The 20,450-nt window shown below is 36.1% G+C and overlaps 1 pseudogene; it reads left to right on the top strand.

The window, feature by feature from the left end:
• The first annotated feature begins 2,417 nt into the window (after positions 1-2,417).
• The window catches only part of LOC126024271 (60S ribosomal protein L34-like), a 30,962-nt pseudogene continuing 12,929 nt past the window's right edge, over positions 2,418-20,450 (top strand).

The raw sequence follows: 20,450 nt of genomic DNA, 5'->3' as shown, positions 1-20,450 counted from the left end.
ACCATGATGTTAGATAGAGGTCCAAGTTCACTGTTTTCCATGTGACTGATCAGTTGTCCCAAATCACTTGTTGAAGAGGTTTTCCTTGCTTAATTTTGCGTTTCTTGTCCCTTTATCAGAGATTAATTGATAGTATGTCTGGGGGGTCATTCTCTGAATACTCAATTCCATTGTTCTGAGAGTCTGTCTTTATGAGAGAGAGAGAAATAGAATGCCTGTCCCAAAGACAGGCAGGGGTGGGGGAGGAGGGAAATGGGGAACATTGGTGGTGTGAAAGTTACACTGATGAAGGGTGGTGCACATTTGAAGACTGAAAACCAACTGTGAACATTTTTGGTAGCCATTTTGATATTGGAGCCACTGGAACCATTTTGGTATTGGAACCATTTTGGTAACCAGTGCTTAAATAAAGAAATTATAAAACAAACAAAAAAATAAAATACATCAGGAACCAGACCAAAAAAAGGGGGGGTTAGTGTTTCTTTTGTTTGTTTGGTTTGGTTTTAGGGCCACACCTGGTGGTACTCAGGGGTTACTCCTGGTTCTACACTCAGGTATTATTCCTGGCTGTCAGAGATAGAACGTAGGGTCAGCTGTAAGTCAAGGACTTACTTACTGTACTATAGCTCTATTTTTCAAAACTTTGTTTTTAATCTACAACATTTAGATAAATTTTTATATTAATTATGATGTAGTTTTAATATACTTTGATATTATCTTTGATCCCCCGATGCTTCACATTCTTGTAATTAATTTAATAATAAAGTCTCTGCTGCATATACTGCTGTACTAACAACAGCTGTGAAAAATAATAACTTTCTCACCAGTGAACTAAAGACTTCAATGCTTTTATTTCCCTATTAAAGTGTGTTGACAGGACTAGAGTGATAATACAATGGGTAGGGTGCTTGTCTTCCAGGCAGCTGACCTAAATACAATCCCCAGCATCCCATTTATTCCCCTGAACCCACAATAAGTGATCCCTGAGTATAGCGCCAAGAGTAAGCCCTGGTGGGGCCGGTGAGGTGGCGCTAGAGGCAGCGCTAGCCAAGGAAGGACTGCCATTCGATCCCCAGGTGTCCCATATGGTCCCCCCAAGCCAGGGGCGATTTCTGAGCACTTAGCCAGGAGTAACCCCTGTGCATCAAACGGGTGTGGCCGAAAAACAAACCAAAAAAAAAGAGTAAGCCCTGAGAAAAGCCAGATGTGACCCCAAAATAAAAGTAAATAAAGTATGTTGACATTGTATAGGATGAGACTATCATTTAACTTATTTCAAAGCTAAGAAATATGCAGAGACCATGTAGCTCTGGCAAATGACAATAAGTAAAAGGGAAAATTATGAAGGACCACACCATATGGATTGTGGATTTGGGAAGGATTTTGTCGGAAATTTTTTCCTTTTTAATAAAGCAAAACTTCTTTTCAGATTTAAAGTTCAAAATGTGTCTCTGGCAGTAGAGATTAAGTTTTGGTCTAGTAAAAATCCCAGAAGCTTTCCCTTCTAATCAACAGCTCATCTAAGACTTTTTACCAAAACCAGAACAGGGAAAGCATAATGAAATTTGGAAATTAGGAGACCCAATGTCATCTGATAGAAAACTAAGCTTTTTTTGGATGAAACCTCCAAGTAATGGTTTCACTGATGGGTTGAACTTGTCAGAGCAGCATCTTGGATTGGATTTAAAAGCTTTCCTGCCAGCAACAAAGATTGTGAGAGATCAGGTATATAATCATGTACTGGTTTTTAACGGACTAATTTATAGTTAAAATTTAAATTGTCAGTTAAAGGGAAATTAACAGTTTTCCCAAACTGTTATTTTTTAAATCTACTTTATTGCTAACAAATGGATATAAAATGATAGTAAAGCCTGAATTTTTTTTAATTATAAAATCATGTGAGGCTGAGGAAATAGTTCAAAGCGTTAGTGGACATGTTTTGTGTGCTGGAGAGATGGGATGGATCCCCTGAACTGCCTGGTTTCTAAACACTACGGTAAATGAGAAGAGTGGACTTTGAGCACCACTAGCTGTGTCCCCAAAGAAGACAAACACAAAAGTCAGCGACAAGAAAAAGGCATATGGTGCCGGAGTGAGGGCGCAGCAGTGGCGCGTTTGCCTTGCACATGGCTGACCCAGGACGGACTACAGTTAGATCCCCGGCATCCATATGATCCCCCAACCCAGGAACGATTTCTGAGTACATAGCAGGAGGAACCCCTGAGCATCATCGGGCGTGGTCCAAAAATCAAAACAAAAAGAAAAGGCATATGTCCAATAAAGAGAAATTCTTTGGTCTTACCAATTCTAGACACAAAGAAGCACAGGTAACTTCTGGTGGTTAATAATCCTATAAATAAGTGCATATATATTTTTCTTAATTTCCTCTTCCAAGATGTGTCTTAAAGGCCTTCAGAATGGCCCAGCATTTGACATACCATCATTGATGTTCCTACAATACAGCCTCCAACAAAACTAGTCTATCCTGACCCTAGGAAATAGAATTGTTAACTTTATGCCAAAACGGTTGGGAAGGCACCAATGTCTGCATGTGGTGTGTTCTTGGGCTGACTTCGAGGAGTTCATGCCATGAGACTTAAAGTTCTTAAGAGGCTGTCAAAAACAAACAAATAAAACCTTTTCAGCTGGGCCTGTGGCAGCTCCATGTGTGCTAGGTATGTCTGAGACAGAATCAAGCATGCTTTTCTTATTGAGGAGCAGGAAATTATCATGAAAGCGTTGAAGGCACAAAGTCAGAAAGCAAATTTTTGTTTTGTTTTGTTTTTGTTTTTGGGCCACACCTGGCATTGCTCAGGGGTTACTCCTGGCTGTCTGCTCAGAAATAGCTCCTGGCAGGCACGGGGGACCATATGGGACACCGGGATTCGAACCAACCACCTTTGGTCCTGGATCGGCTGCTTGCAAGGCAAACACCGCTGTGCTATCTCTCCGGGCCCAGAAAGCAAAATTTTAAGATAAAATTTTTTTGAAGAATAAAATCAAAAGGTTTAACCTGTAAAAAAGAAAAAAGTACATTTATATATTAATAAAAAATTAAATATATAAAACTTAATATCTGAAGTTTTTACTATACTTTTGTTTGGAACTTATATATTGAAGAAAATTTGAATTGTCTTAATAATTGCTAATAAGGGACTAGAGCAATAGCACAGTGTGTAAGGAATTTGTATTGCAAGCAGCCAAACTGGGTTCAATCCCCAGCATTCCATATGGTTCCCCAAACCTGCCAAAAGTAATTTCTAAGCTCAGAGCCAGGAATAAACCCTGAGTGCTGCTGGGTATGACCCAAAAACCAAAAATAAAAATTAATAATCAAATACAGAATCCAAGATGTATATTTTTTTAAATATTTAAGCATTTTTTTCTAATATTGACCTAACAAAGAAGTTTAAATCTTCAGAAAAATAAAAAAGAAAGGAACCAGAGAGATAGTACTGTGGATAAGGTATTTACCTTGCATGCAATCAGTCTGGGTTACACTTCTGGCTTCTCATATGGCTTCTCATAGGAATGTGGGTGATGTCTCAATTGTTGTGGAGTCATTTCTAGTCAATATTATGAAGAACAGCAAAGTGCTAAGGATCATCTTTCGATGACGCATCTGTTGAGTAAGATATGAAAATAAAGATAAAATAAAACAGAAAAAGAAAACACTCATCTATCTACTTATTAAAAACTCCATCCTACACACATTATAAGTTAACACACCATAGGTTACCAATTAGGAATGGAAAGAATGTAGTGTAAAGGCTAACAGGGGTGTGTGTGTGTGGAAATTCTCTAATTTATAAAGGCATGTCATTATTCTCCCTATGCCACAATGAAGCTAAATCAGTAATAACAGAAACAAGACAAGAGTGGTGAGCATATCTAACTGAAAAAAAAATCCTAAATAATCAAATGTCATTGTAGTTCAAACGAACTATAAGCACACTGAAAGGGAGAAGGAAAGAGAGAACTAATTCCCATGATTTATCACAGTGTTAGGTTATATACCCTCAGACTCAGGGGATGTAGATGTGAGAAATATTTAAAGTGTAAATAAATCCTAATGTCTTTGAGTAGGTTTGTTCATTGCGTTGGTGTGAGTAAAAGGGGAAAAAAGTGAAACTACTCAATAGTATTGCAGAATTGAGCAAATGAAAGATTGATCCTTTGTTGTTGGTTCTCACTAGAAAGGAAACGTGTTATAAATGAGGAATGAAGGAAAGTAGGAAAATGCTTTATGGAATAGGTCGGAAGCGGAGATAGTGTGTTAATTTATGATTTCTAAAATATGCATATTAGGTATAGCATGTGTTTATATTTGTATGTATTTACATAATATATAAGCATGCAAACGTTTTCTAGGGCTAGCTTCTGGAAGGGCCAAAACCCAAAGATACCTCAATAGTAATTATTATAACTACTATGTACTGCTTTATCACTGCTTAAATGCAACAAGAAAATCATAAAGTGCTAGAATAATTTAATAAAATTTTATTACAAGTTCATATTAGCCAATATAAAGGGGCCTCCACAATGAAATCTGGACAAAACGGGTATTCAAATTATTAACTACAGTGATTTGGACCATTTTTTAAATGTAGGGATTAGAGCATTTGTTACAATTCTATGTACATGGACAAGAATTAAAGGAGGGCTTTGTTCAAAGTAGAAATTCAAGGATCTATAGTAAATGTCAATGGTTCTGTGGTTTAGAAAATCATTGTTTTATAACTATTCATGATGAAGATTCAACAACATAGGGTAAACTTGGGAAGAAATTTTCTTTTTGTTTTTTGGACCATGCCCGATGGTGTCTAGGTCTTACTCCTGGCTCTATGCTCAGGGTTAATCCTGACGTTGATCAGGGGACCATATGGCTTGTTAAGGATCGAATTCAGTCCAGCTTCATACAAGGTAAGTGACTTACCTACTGTATTATCTCTCCAACCTCAACCAGGGAGAAAAATTGGTGAACAACAAGATATCTGTATGACTTTATATATAGGATGTGTACTAGTTGAAAATAATTTTTCAGTTTTCTTTTTTTTTTCGGGCCACACCCATTTGATGCTCAGGGATTATTCCTGGCTACTCGCTCAGAAATTGCCCCTGGCTTGGGGGCACCATATGGGATGCCGAGGGGATCGAACCGTGGTCCTTTCCTTGGCTAGCGCTTGCGAGGCAGACACCTAACCTCTAGCGCCACCTCGCCGGCCCCCTGAAAATAATTTTATGCTTATAAAATTAGATAACACCTGAATCAAATGAAAAAAATTAATAGCAACAAGTTATAGATAAACATTGGCTAACTCTGGATGTGATAACCAGATGATTATAAGGGCATCACTAAAGTAATATTCACTCAATTTCTAACCTCAAATTAATCAGGATAAAATAAAAGGCAAATATAGTTTTAATATGCTGTTTAATAAGTGAGTTAATGACTAGGTAAGAGGGCCTATAAATTTCAGATATGCTCATGTCCTTTAAAAATAGAGACAATATAAATATTATGAACTAAGGAAGTTAGTGAGATATAACAACAAAATGCAATACTAAACATAGAATGAATCTTGTTTTTTAAGGAGGAAAATAAAAGGTTATTCAGCCAAAAAAAATTGAAACATGGATAGTACAATAAATAAAAGTATTATGTACATGTAATAATACATATAACATATGATACATAAAATAACTCTTGTAAGTAAAATAAGGAAAACTAATATAAGTAAAATTATGTTTTTCTTTTATAAGTAAAACTTTTATATGGTAAAATTATGAGATTCACAATTACACGATGACTATGTAAGAAAATATCCTTTTTCTTAGGCAAATTATCTGAAAGTAGGCAATAGAGTAAGTCTGGAATATGCAGCGTAATTTGTAGTGGGAAGGAGTGAACAAGTGAATAAATTTTATATTAATAGGTATAATTGGTGAATGAAGGTTGACAATGGTGGTGGGATTGATGCTGAAATATTGCATGTCTAAAACTTAACTATGAATAAATTTTTAAATCACAATGTTTTAAATTAAAAAATGTTGGGAGCTGAAGATATATGTGCAGTGGATAAGGTGTTTGCCTTACATGTTTCCGACCTGGGTTCAATTCTCAGACTCCCTTACGGCTTCCAAACCAGCCAGGAATGATACCTGAGCACAACTCTAGGAGGAAGCCCTGTGCACCATCAAAGTGGTCCAAAACCAAACAAACAAAAAACAATGTGTGTATATGCGTGTGTAGTTGTGTAAAACAGACAATAGGTATATTGGGTTGAATAGTGCACTCTTCCTTGAACTTTGGAATGTGACTTTATTTGAACATAGGGTTCAATATTGATCATACAAGTATAAGGTCACATTGGAACAAGGTAGTTATCAATCCAGTATGTATAACTGATGTTCATGAAAGAAGGAACATAGAAATAAACACACCCAGAGGAAAGATGATGTTAAAAGACACACCGGGAGTAGGCCAGGTGATAAAGGAAGTGAAAGGGAGCGGTGCTTCTCCTAGCAAGCAAAATCAGAGCTGACTCTCAATTTGACAGACCAAGAGAATTTATCAGACCATCCTCTACAATCAGAAATGCATGGCCGTGTAAATGTTCTGTCCTCTAAAATCCAAATTATGAACATCTAAAATCAGCTCCAGAAATGAGAGAGCGCAAATCTCTGTTGTTTGACACCATCTGGTTTGTATAATTTGTTATAGCAAAAATGTGAAACAATACAATAAAGCAAATCTTGGTAAATGATGTAGCTATATTTTCTACTGCCTTATTTTTGTGACGTTTGTAATCAGAAAGGCTTCCCAGGTAAAACATCTTTTCTAAAATATGTTAAATAAAAGAAAAAGTGTTCTCTCCCTGTACAACTTCCACACACCCTACTATGGCAAGCTTTCTACAAAGGACCAGATCTCCTGCCCATTGTTTTTATTGTCTTCAGGCCTTATTCTCCTACAATGTTTCTTTATGTCCTGTGAATGAGTGCCATCATTCTGTCTGTTCCTATCCCTCTGGTGCATTTCACTCAGCATGATGCTCTCCAGATTCACTCATGTGTCAGAAAATTTCATGATGTCATCTTTTCTAACAGTTGCAGAATATCCCATTGTGTACATATAACTTAGTGGTATTTCACAGTGAATATTTTTTTTTAATTTTCTTAAAAGAGAGAGAGAGATGTTCATACCAGGCCAGTTCCATAGATTCACTCTTTTCTCCCAAGAGATGTAAACTAAGACTTGAAAAAGCAGTGACACACCAGCCACACAGCCCCAAACTGGCAATCTCAAGAGGAAAGAGTGGGCAAAGTCCTGCCCAGCTGAAACCATACATGCTGCATCCATCACCCACAATCACCACTTTGCCTATGGACCTACCTCAGCATTTCTTTATGATTCTCTTTGGAGACACCAATTTGACCAAACTTTAGGTACACCAGTATTTGGGTTGATATCACTAGGGCTTTTGGGAGCGAGTACAGGCACCCTCCCTTTTCATCCTCCTTCCAGGAGGCCTGACAGCTGAGAACACACCCCACAAAATACCTCACAGTATCAGTAATAGTTCTTTGAATTCCTCCACAACTTTATTTGTTTGATGTTGTTATCCCTATAAGAACAAACCAATTTAACAGAATGGAGAGCTAACAAAAATAGCTTACTAAATTGCCACTTTATTAATGACATCATTGGGGGTACAATAATTTTAACAGATTAGCTTGCCACTGTACTTGTTCATTCATGCATTTATTTATTTATTTATTTTTGAATTTTGGATCATGCCAGGCAATGCTCAGGGGTTACTCCTAGCTTTACACTCAGAAATCACTCCTGGAAGATACGGAAGGACTAACTGGGACTATATGGGATGCCAGGAATCGTTTGGGGTTGGCCGAATGCAAGGTAAACACCCTACCACTATGCTATCCCTCTGGCCCCTTTTCTTTTCTCTTTTTCTTTCTTTTTTTTTTTTTTTTCGGTTTTTGGGCCACACCAGGTGATGCTCAGGGGTTCCTCCTGACTATGTGCTCAGAAATCTCTCCTGGCTTGAGAACCATATGGAATGCCAGCGGATTGAATTGCATGCAGTCCATCTTAGGCTAGTGCAGGCAAGGCAGACACCTTACCACCTGCACCACTGCTCCAGCCCCTCTGGCCCCTTTTCTTTCTTTTTTAAAAGTTCTCTTTCTTTTCTTCCTTTTTCTTTTTTATACTTTATTTCTATTGTTTTCTAAGTAACTTTGCATTTATTTATCTGGAGACAAATGTATAAGGTCAACTATGTAATACATTTTCTTTGTATAAAGTAAAAAAATAAAAAGTAAAAAACCAAGAATGAAACAACAAACTTTTAAACATCATAAAGATATCCTTTCAATGCATTATCCCTGTGGGCCTAGTTAGGGAAGGACTTATTTAAAGATTTCAGTATGTACCTGTTGTGTAATGTAGAAACACAAAAAGATCACAGTATTTTTCAAGTGAAATGTAGAGACTCACACTATAACTACCAGAAATAACAAAAATAAACACAGGACTTTTTGTACCTAAATATCTATGGGCAGTTCTTACAAAACTACTTATCTTCATAAGCTGGCCATTTCTTATGAAAAAGGAAGGTGATAACTCATGGGGAAGAAACAAGAACCATCTTCCAGTACAATTCTGGGAACTGATAAAATGCTAATATGACAGCTTGATGTCATATTAGTCTTCCTAATCCATTTATGTTTAAATTTCATTTATCTATTCAGAAATTACCGATATGTCCTCACTTTCCTAAATGTTAAAGGTTTTCTTTACATGTATCTTGAACCATTTCTCTTTATAATTTTTCTGCCCAAGAAATAAAATTCTCATGTCTTCATTATGTTAATTCTCATAATTGTCATTATTTTGCTAATACTATTTTCAATCTCAGATGAAGAATTGTTTTATCTTATTCTGATACCAAAATGTTATTCAGCTCAGTCATAATTACTAAATGAAGAGAAGCGATGAGTCTTGTCTGTTCTCATAATAAAACTGGTTCCATCAATATTTGCTGAAGTCCAGTCTCTCTATTCATCTAAATCTAGAAGAAAAATGTTTCACTAGGTTTATAAGAGCAGCTAGTCCAACACCAATAAATCCCAAAACTGAGAAAAATTCGTGTACTTCCATCAAGCAACCATATTCCTCTCCATTTTATATCTACTGTTATAATCACTTAGAGTAACAGGGAAAAAATGTGTTCTAGAACAGAATACATTTTGAAATTACATGAAATAAATAAAAATCCCAGAGAGTTATCTCAAGAAATCAGTATCCTTTTAAGAAGTTATTATCTTAAAGTACAATTTCAAAAAGCTAAAACTCTTGCAAATGCTTAATGAATGTGATCCAATTATTTCTTATTTTATTTTATTCAAATTACTAGCAAGAGAAACTGTAAGATAGCAATTCTCTCAAAGAAGAGTTTTAAGAAACATATTTATTTGTATTTCTCATATACCTTTGAATACATAAAGAGATTTTCAATAGAAATAAAACCAGGTCTAGTTAATATTTAGGTATAACACATAAAAATGGTCCTGCCAATTCTACCAGAGATCACTCTTGGGCATAGACCCAGGAACATCCTCTGAACAGCATTTTAGCAATGGTCCAAACTATTCTCACTCCCCACCCTCAGAGAGAAAAAATAGATTTGTGTTTTGGCATTTTTTACAGACAGAAATCAGTTTTACCTCACCAGACAAATTCATTTGAATAACTTTGGTCATTAATATGTACTACAGTTAATATTTTATTAGCTTTTTATACATAAAGTTCGTGGAAAATTAATAAAACTAGAAAGCTCTTTATAGTAAGACAGACTTTAAGCATATACTAAATAATACCCAGTATTCCACTGAAAGGGCACACTTCAATCTCTTTTGGATGTCCTTCCCATCTCTACATTGTGAACAACTTTTTCTGAAGGCATCCATTCTAACATTCCACAGAGAAGTATAATAGGCAATAATATAGCTAAAGATCTCTAGTTTGATCATCTAGGGACTCAGAATAGAAAGGATTGAAGTTGGAACTGATGCCCTATAGGGGCCAGAGCAATAGCACAGCAGATAGAGCATTTGCTTTGCACAAGGCTGACCCAGGCTCAATCTCTGGCATCTCATATGGTCCCCTGAGCCTGCCAGAAGTGATTTCTGAGTGCAGAACCAGGAGTAATTCCTGAGAGCTGCCAGATGTGGCCCAGAAAAAAATTGGACAAAGATATCAACCCTCATCCCATCAACAATGACAATTTGAATTAGAAGCCAACAACTTAGAGGCTCTGTCCCTAGGACTTACTATAATTAAGACCTTACCAAGCAACGCTTGAAATGCCCATTTGTAACTCCCTAGAATCAATGTGTGCTTTACTGTGATTCAAAATATGGTGGAGAATCTTGAACTATTCTTTTGAGTTCAGTCTAAAACCAAGTACAAGACATTTTGCTGCCTCCCATTGAGAGAGTATGTGAATGCCTAATAATATTAAGAAATAGTTCTTCACAAGCTGATTGTGTGGAACAATGAAGGAGCTCTGGAAAAAATAAAGAAGCATATCATGAGTTCTACTGAGGGACCATGAGTGCCATGTTGAATATTGCAATGGAATGTTTTAATAAGGAGGCAATCCAAGAGCAAACAACATAGTTGCTTAATCCATAAAATGCTCAAAAGGCTGATGTATGTGTGTTGGGATTGTATATAAGCATGAGAAACATCATTTACAGTATTGTAAGTCACAAAACCTCAACCAATATAAAAAAAAGTCACCTTTTTTGTTCATTTGACATCTCACGTGGAAGTATTCAGGGTTCTGAGCTCAGAGGTCATTTCAGGTGGATCTCAGGGAACCATATTGAGTGCTGGGAAATCAAACTTGGGTCACCACATGCAAATACCCTACCTACTGCTATCACTCTGGATGCAAAACTTAAATGAAAAATTTTAAAAGGAGTTGCTAATAATCTTTTGGCATTGTCTCAATTACTCTATGGCTCATGGGTAGTAAAGACCAGGGCTTCTTTCTCAAGTGGGACTTAGACTGGTCTCCAAAGTTCTCTACCTCTTCCTTTCCTTGTTGCCCACCACCAGCTCACCAAACTTTAACTAATCAGTCCATTCTTTGTTAACCTTTGCAGATTAAAGAATATACCATGTTTTTTTCATACCATCTTTAATTCTAATGTATAGCCCAATCACTTGAATTCCTCCACCTTTTCCAAGACTTTGAGTTCTGAAATACAAAATTGAGAATTGCCATCTTTCTATTTTCTACCATCTCTTTCCTATCCTGATACAGGGAATATATGAAAGGGAATCACAGGAACAAAACTGTACAGTTCTTTTGTTCTCGTCTCTCTCTCTATCTCTATCTATCTATCTATCTCTCTCTCTCCCCTCTTGTTCACTTTGCTCTCTTTGGTTTGGGGTCCACACTCTGTGGATGATAAGGTATTATTCTGACTCTGGCTCAGGAATAAAAATAGGCAGGATTCAAAGGAGCATATGAGGGTGCCGGGGACCAAATGTGGGTCAGCTATGTGTAAGGCAAGTGCCTTGTATATTGAACTTGTTTGTTTGTTTTGTCTTGGGGCCACATCCAGCAGTGCTCAGGGATTACTCCTGGCTTTGCACTCAGAAATAGCTCCTGGCAGGCTCAGGGAATTATATGGGTCACCAGGGATTTGAACCCAGGTCCTTCCAAGATCAGCAGCATGCAAGGCAAAAACACCCTACCTCTATGCTATCACTCCAGCCCCTATCCATTGCACTTTATCTTAAGTTCCATTGGTTTCTATTTTGGACCATTATACCACACACATTTTATTCAAAAACATAGAGTATATTTGAGAAACAATAACTCTGTAAGAACAAGTCACCTCTCAGTTGATGGTTTGCAGCAGTATTTAGGACTTGTGATATTTTTAAATGCAGTCTCAATTAATTCATTTGTACAATGATGTTGATTTTATAGCTTGAATTTATTTTAGAAATATTTTGAGCAGAGGAAGTGTGGTTCAATAAATAGCCAATAGCAAAATAAATAATTTAAGAACTATGGGGCCAGAGAGATAGCACAATGGTAGGGCATTTGCCTTGCATGTGGCCAGCCCAGAAGGGACCCAGTTTGATTCCTGGCATTTCATATTGGTCCCCCCAGCCTGTCAGGGGCGATTACTGAGTACAGAGTCAGGAGTAACCCTTGAGCACTTCTGGATGTGACCCAGAAACCAATCAATCAATAAAATAAATAATGTTTTAATAAACACAAATCCCCTTGAATGTATAATAATAATTAGGTTCAGCAGAAATCTGAAATAGTAGTGGATAAAGAAGTTTCCAAGTTCCAGGTGTAAGAGTACATACTCTTGAAGAACAAAGAAAACATCATAACTGACTAAAGTGCACTCTCTTCAAATGCACTAACTGGTTATGGAAATAAAACATCTGTAGATAGTACTAAACATGGAAAATCTCTGAGACTCTGAGTTCATTGCCTGCTATAGAAAAGGTATTTTCAAAAAAAAAAAAAGGCCTGCAGTACAAGCAGGAAGAGACATCTAAGAAATATTTAAGTGATCATAAAATTTACTTTGCTTCTTTATAAATCTGGTTGGTAGATGGAGTTCAAGAGTGGGAAAGACCTCTTGGAATCACATCCATAGAATCTTAAAAAACTGGTGAAGACATTGTAATCAAGATGATCATCCTCCCAACATCATATAGTTATGCTAAGTTTAACTAATATTCCTGAAGATTTGATTTTTAGAGAGCCAGAGAGAGAGAGAGTACAGGGGTTAAGGCATTTGCATGCCATTCACCCTGGTTAAACCCCTAACATCACATATGGTCCACTCAGCACCTCAGGTTTGACCCCTGAGTACAAGGCCAGAAATAAGGAGGAAGGAAGGAAGCAAGGAAAGAAAGGTGGGAGGAAATGAGGGAGGGAGAGGAAGAAGAAGGGAGGAAGGAATGGTGGGAGGGAAGAAGGAAGGGTGAGAGAAAGGAAGGAAAGAGAAAGAAAGAAAGAAAGAAAGAAAGAAAGAAAGAAAGAAAGAAAGAAAGAAAGAGAGAGACAGAGAGAGAGAGGGAGGGAGGGAGGGAGGGAGAGAGAGAGAGAGAGAAGAAAGAAAGAAAGAAAGAAAGAAAGAAAGAAAGAAAGAAAGAAAGAAAGAAAGAAAGAAAGAAAGAAAGCAAGAAAGAGAGCAGACCGAGAAAGAAAGGAAAAGAAAGAACGAAAAAGAAAGAAAGAAAGAAAGAGAAAGAAAGAAAGAAAGAAAGAAGATAAAGAAAGAAAGAAATAATGAATGAAAGAAAGAGAAAAAGAAAGAAAGGAAGAAAGAGAAAGAAAGAAAGAAAGAAAGAAAGAAAGAGAAAGAAAAAGAAAGAAAGAAAGAAAGAAAGAAAGAGAAAGAAGAAAGAAGAAAGAAAGAAAGAAAGAAAGAAAGAAGAAAGAAAGAAAGAAAGAAAGAAAGAAAGAAAGAAAGAAAGAAAGAAAGAAAGAAAGAAAGAAAGAAAGAAGAAAGAAAGAAAGAAAGAAAGAAAGAAAGAAAGAAAGAAGAAAGAGAAGAAAGAAAGAAAGAAAGAAAGAAAGAAAGAAAAGAAAGAAGAAGAAAGAAAGAAAAAGAAAGAAAAGAAAGAAAGAAAGAAAAGAAAGAAAGAAAGAAAGAAAGAAAGAAAGAGAAAGAAAGAAAGAAAGAGAAAGAAAGAAGAAGAGAAAGAAAGAAAGAAAGAAAGAAAGAAAGAAGAAAGAAAGAAAGAAAGAAAGAAAGAAGAAAGAAAGAAAAGAAAGAAAGAAGAAGAAAGAAAGAGAAAGAAAGAAAGAAAGAAAGAAAGAAAGAAAGAAAGAAGAAGAAAGAAAGAAAGAAAGAAAGAAAGAAAGAAAAGAAAGAAAGAAGAAAGAAAGAAAGAAAGAAAGAAAGAAAGAAAGAAAGAAAGAAAGAAAGAAAGAAAGAAAGAAAGAAAGAAAGAAAGAAAGAAAGAAGAAAGAAAGAAAGAAAGAAAGAAAGAAAAAGAAAGAAAGAAAGAAAGAAAGAAAAAGAAGAAAGAAAGAAAGAAAGAAAGAAAGAAAGAAAGAAAGAAAGAAAGAAAGAAAGAAAGAAAGAAAGAAAGAAAAGAAAGAAAGAAAGAAAGAAAGAAAGAAAGAAAGAAAGAAAGAAGAAAGAAAGAAAGAAAGAAAGAAAGAAAGAAAGAAAGAAAGAAAGAAAGAAGGAAAAAGAAAGGAAGGAAAGAAGAAAAAATCAGAAACAAGAAAGGAAGAAAGGACGGAAAGGGAAGGAAGAAAGGAAGGAAGGAAGACATGAGGAAGTAGAGAAAGTATTAATTTGTAATGTGCATGAAACATTGTCCTATCTTCCTCTTTCCTTTAAACCTATCCCCTTGATACATAAATTTTCACCTGGTTAGGTACTTTTGTCTCTCATCCAATCTTCACCTACCCTGGTAAAATTTGTACTAGGTTAATAAAGAAAAGTCAATCTGGCTTTGGAGCACAGAGAGGCCATGAGGGAGAAGCCACTGACTCCAGACTCTCTCCTGACTGGCTTGATTTATTAATTCTTTGTGGCTAATCGACTTCTTCAGATCCATCCAGCTGAAGGTAAAAATATAGGGGGTGATTTCACAATGTGGGGATTTATTTTACACAAAGAGAAAAAGTTAACCTTGACAATTCCTTGCATGAAAGTATCCTTATAAAAACCTATTCTCCACATTGTTGAGGTCCATTGAGAATGAAAAGAAAACCTGTTTTCTTTGTATCAACTGAGTTCCTTATAGTTATTCTTTACTTTTGTTTGGATTGAAATTTATTTTATTTAAATGTTAAACACCAACCATGATCTTTTAAGAAGTCTCCACACCCAGTTCTACCACTAATTCTAGAGTGTCGGTTATATATGTTAACATCACAGAGTTGTGTTTCCCTGCTCTTCCACTGGGAAATGATATACTGAAAAAGACATATGATTGAAAATACCAGCATTATACAGTTAGGTAGTTGCTACAGTATAGATGCACTAATCAATATTAGAGTTGGTGCATATAAGAGAAACCTAAGTGAGAGTAAGTTAGACACAATAAATAAATCTCTATTCTCAGGTAAAAGAACTCCAAGATATTTTTCACCTATATGCCTTAACATCTCTGGTGCTTAGTTAGCATCATGGTGCCTATTCTCAAAGAAGCCTCAGGATTCATTATGGATACTTGAGCTCCAGACAATACATTCTTATTCCAAGCAATATATAAAATTAGAAGGGCTAGTGTCAATCTATCCTCTCTTTGAGATTCCTGGGAATCAGAAATCTATTTATTTCATTCATCAATGACTGTGCATTTGATCACAGAACTTTTTGGAAATTGTCACACTGCTCATGACAGTGGAGTTCCCCAGGTGACTCATGTGAAGTAGGGTGAGGTGGCAATCCCAAGAAGGAACTCTACTACCTCTCTCTCTACCCTCCTCTGTAACTCAGGGGAGCACCTTGGAAATTCAGGACTGATGAAAGTCTGCAATAAGCCCAGTACTGCACAGATACACATATAGCACACCCTACAGGGCAATCATTAAGCTGTACCAGATGTCCACTTGTTATGCACTAAGTGGGAGATAATCCCTGACGCCTGATGTTTTGGGGACTGTGTGAGTTTTGGGGCTGGATTGAGGAATTGCTCTTTTCAGGAAAGGAAAACCTGATCCAGGCCTTTGGCTTAATTGCTGTTTCCTCACAGAAAAGAATTTCAGGAGGAGAAGACTATAAAGCAAAACTAACTTATTTAGAGATTATGAAGAAGAAGGAAGAGAGCTGATATTATGCATCCTAGGAGGAGATATGGCCCCTTCCCCAGAATAGGGATGTGCCCTAAAATATAAAACTACACTTCTCATTCTTCCACTTCTCATTCTTCCACTTCCACTTCCATTTTCCAAAACAAATCACCCTCGTTTGTTACTTAGGTAGTTACCAAGAGGGAGAGGTTGAAAAAGTTGATGGCTCTTTTATTTGTTTGTTTGTTTGCTTGCTTGTTTTGAGATATTCTATGTATGGTCTTTGTCCCAGTATTGGAGCCTCTTCTCTGAGGGATCCAGACACTTCTCCATTCGGGGATACATTCATGTTTGGGCATGGAATTCTACATCTCAATGGTTTTCCAGACTCCTAAGATGGGTTCTTTGTGTCAAAAAGCCTCCATGACTTTGGGCTGATTAAGGTTTCACTGTTTTTCCCAGCATATACTAATTTCCAGGCTTTCCCTATCACTCTGCCTGCAACACTGTCACATCAAATAAAATCCAGAATATTTTATGAGGGAAAGAGTGGATAATAGATATGATATTGGGAGTGATCTAGTCATCTCTGCTTCAGCAACTGTGTACAAAGTACAGTAGGAGCTCTGGAGAACAGTTGAAGGAGGTAGAAAAGCTTCCTGCAAAGGACCATTTTAGCTAAAACAAAAGGAATTAATTAGCCTCCTTATTGGTGGAGAACATCCAAGACCACATAAATACAAAGTGTAAAGACAAAGGGATCAAAATACAGCTTGTATGATTGCTTAAATTTCTGGAGGGAGAAAATGAAGCCAGAATAGTAATTCTGAAGGCCATGTATACCGGATAACAAAGTGGGTGTTGCATCTAATCTTGTTAATGATAGAAAAAGTGAACAATTTCAAACATGGGAATAATACAGTCTGATTCTCAGAATTGATCATTCATTGAGAGTATGTCCATCAACGAGTACAAAGGGCATTGTTTCATTATAATAGTTCACCAAAAAAGAGAATCACTAAAGGATGCCAAAAACATCTTTGGGGATGAAGAGAAAGAAGAAAGAGCAAGAGAAATGAGTGGGCTAACAAGTCTTCTTAGACAGCAAACACACACACACACACACACACACACACACGCATGTATACATGACAAATCCAGTGTGAACACTATTCAAATCTATACAGTCGATGGGAAAGCCAGGAGCTCAAATAAACTTAAAGGAGAGAAAAAAATAAAAGATAGATAAAATCAGATTGTATTCTGATCTATTCTTTTGTTCGGTCTTTATAAAAAAAAAAAAAACAATCCCCCCAACCACCACCTTCACCACCTAAATCCTATCTCACTCTTAACAAAATGGACAGCCAATTTTAAAAATCAAAAACCATTTTTAGGATCAAAGAGGAATCTATTTTTAGGCAGAGAGTGTGTTAGTTATATCTTGTAACATCATATGGTGGGGGAATTCAACTAAAATTACAGATGATATTTACTGAAATTCTTTTTCAAAAATCAAATACCTCTAAATTCGGGGAGGGGGTAGGGAACTGAATCCTTTTTCTCTTCCAGGATATTTTTCTCAAGTACTAGCGGAAGTGCTAATGAGAGACAGGCCTTCTTGCCATCCAATGACAAATGTAATAGGTTACATAAAACCACAGAAAATTAGTCTATTTTAAAATGTCAGATATAACACTAAAGGAAAACTTGGTCTTATATTTTTTCCTCTTGATCATGGTCTAATAGAGACAATTCAGAAATGATTTCTTCTGAACTTGGTGATATTCATGATTGAAAGAGTGTTGCTAATGATAACAATGTGTAGAATTATTACATGGAAAGTACTAATAATGTAAATCATATGGTCTGTCATTGCATTTTGCCTTCAGATTATTTTTTCCTAGGCATATTTGATTGCTCAAAGATTAGCACCCTAAAACGCATATTTTCACTACTATACAGAGAATTGTGGCCTATAAAGACAAAATTAGACAAATCTTCACTTCAGGCCAACCAGCTTTGCTATGGAAAATACTGATAATGTAAGGCAGGAAGAATTGAACCAAGAAAGATTATTTTCAATACTTCTTGCATTTTTTTTATTTTGCTTAAGCTTACCAAGAAAAAGTTGTCTATGAGATATATGATTGAATTATCTATGAAATTATGAATACTATGGATTATGAATACTATGAAATCTATGAATTATGAATCAGAGGTCTAACAACTCTTCATCGCTGGTGTCAAAATAAGATATATATTATAGATTTTTGAAATATTTCCCAATTTCTTAATTATGCCTTCAGGAAAGTTAGAATATTTGCACTGGAGACATGGCTCAGTGGTGTGAAACTCTGGGTTTGATTTCCATACCTGCAAAAATGGGGGGTTGCTATTAATCAACTAGAATATAATCTTTATATTATTTCATGCTGTTTTTATATATGATGGTCACTGTAGACCAATTTCTTACTCAATTTTTTATTTAAAGCATTGTTATTTACAAAGTTATTCATAGTTGAGTTTTAGACATAAATGTTTCAGCACCAATCTCACCACCAGTGTCCAGATGGCCAACATCCATATGAAAAATACCCATCATGGGCTAGAGTGATAGTTCAGTGGGTTAGGACTTTTATCTTTCACCCAGTTGACCTAAGTTCAATCCCCAGCATCACATATGGTGCCCAAGCCTTCAAGGAGTGATTCTTGAATCTAGAGCCAGGAGTAACACTGGGTGTTACCTAAAAACCAAAAATAAAATATTTATAATCACTTAAAATTAAGGTAATCTAAATTAAGACAATAATGGTATATCAATAGTGAGAATGGCACAAATCAAAAATACTGGGAACAATTTGTGTAGGCAGGGATGTGGCAAAAAAGCAACTCTCATCCACTGCTGGTGAGAATGCTGTCTGGTTTGATCTCTATGGAAAACTATATAGAGGTTTTCTCAGTAAACTCAGAATCAAGCTGCTATATGACACAGCAATTTCTTTTTTTGTCCCAAGAACAAAAACAATTAATATATATATGAGGGGACTAGAGAAGCTGAACACATACTTTGCATGCAGGAGGCCCTGGTTCCATCCCCAGGAATGGCCCACATACACTGTCAGATGTGGCCCCAAACTCCATAATCCCAAAGATACATGAGAATTGGGAAAAATACATCAAAGGGCTGGCACACAAGCAAGACATGCATGGTCTAGGTCCCAAGTTTGACCCCCTACACTGCATGCCCACACTGCTTGTGCAACCCTGGTGGTCCCAAGGCCACTAGACCTAGCAGCTTCTCATAACTAGGCTCTCACATTACATCAGGTACATACAGGTCCAAAGAGTTGTACTGAGCATAACTGGGAATGGCCCCAGACCACTTGAACACTGCGTGGATGGCTCCCTTCAAAAAAAATAATTAAAATACAAATAAATATGATGGCACTATGAATATAGTTCATTTCCACTTACTTTATTGAAGTTTGATTTTATTGAACAAGAATTAAAAATTATAAATAAGAAGGAAGTATTCTGTTTTCACATCAATGGATTTCTAAGATTATGTCCCAAAGCTTGGAGGTGTTGAGCAATGGTATTTTCTCAAAGAAATAAAATTTTAATGGAAGTACTTTTTTGACTAAAATCTTGGCGTCAAACAAACCATGACTAATGTATCATAAAACTGGAGACACAGCTATAACTTTTTAATCATATAATCATAGTTTAATTAGAAAAAAATTTTATTCCAATTCCATAAAAATATAATGAAAAATTATTTGTTCAAAACTGGAGAGTCGGTCCAAAACTGAATTAGGGGGAGGTTGGTGTAGGGAAGGAGGGAACTTTGGGGATTTGATGGAGAGATAAGAGCACTCTGTAGATGGGTGTGGTATTTGAAGGATCTGTGCATGAAACCACTATTAGCAGAACTCCAAATCATAGTATTTCAATTAAGTGTTTTAATTATTTTTCAACAGATATTATTGCATCATATTTAGGTTCATGTGATGTGTGATAAAAGATGCATAAAATATAGACTAGTCCATTCCAGTCCATCAAAGAATCAGACTGTTGCACTAGCTTATGCTGCAATAACAGCACAGAAATCGCAGTTGTTTATAAAGTTTTATAATATGCTATTATATGTTCTTTTCTAGTGGGTTGAACCTCTACATGACTTCTTTGTTTGGGAGGCCCTGCTGATCTTGGTGCAGAGACAAGAGAGAAATGACAGAATTGCACAGTGGTGGTATCTTGTCTGTAACATACTACATTGTTGAGCTTAAAGTCAGTAGCTACAATATACAGCCTCTTACTACGATGGGCAAAAAATTATTTTAATTACTTTATAACTTAAAGACTCCTTGAAAATATTTATCCAAACAATAGATCACTCTGCTATCTCCACAAGACAATGGTTTACTCAGCTAGTCATGTACACTCGCTCATCAAATGGCACTACTTACCCAGACTTTAGAAAAAAGATAGATTGGCAAAGCAAAGGTCAGGGAAAATTCATACTCACAAATGAGATTCAAGTTAGGAAAAATAAATATAAGGAAGATAGAAAGAATGAATCATAATTTTAATTGATAAATTTTAAGTTAACCACAAACTATT

The sequence above is a fragment of the Suncus etruscus genome, chromosome 12, assembly GCF_024139225.1.
Source record: "Suncus etruscus isolate mSunEtr1 chromosome 12, mSunEtr1.pri.cur, whole genome shotgun sequence".
Taxonomy (NCBI): domain Eukaryota; kingdom Metazoa; phylum Chordata; class Mammalia; order Eulipotyphla; family Soricidae; genus Suncus; species Suncus etruscus.
The sequence above is the reverse complement of the archived record's forward strand: the minus strand, read 5'-3'. Positions and strand labels throughout refer to the sequence as shown.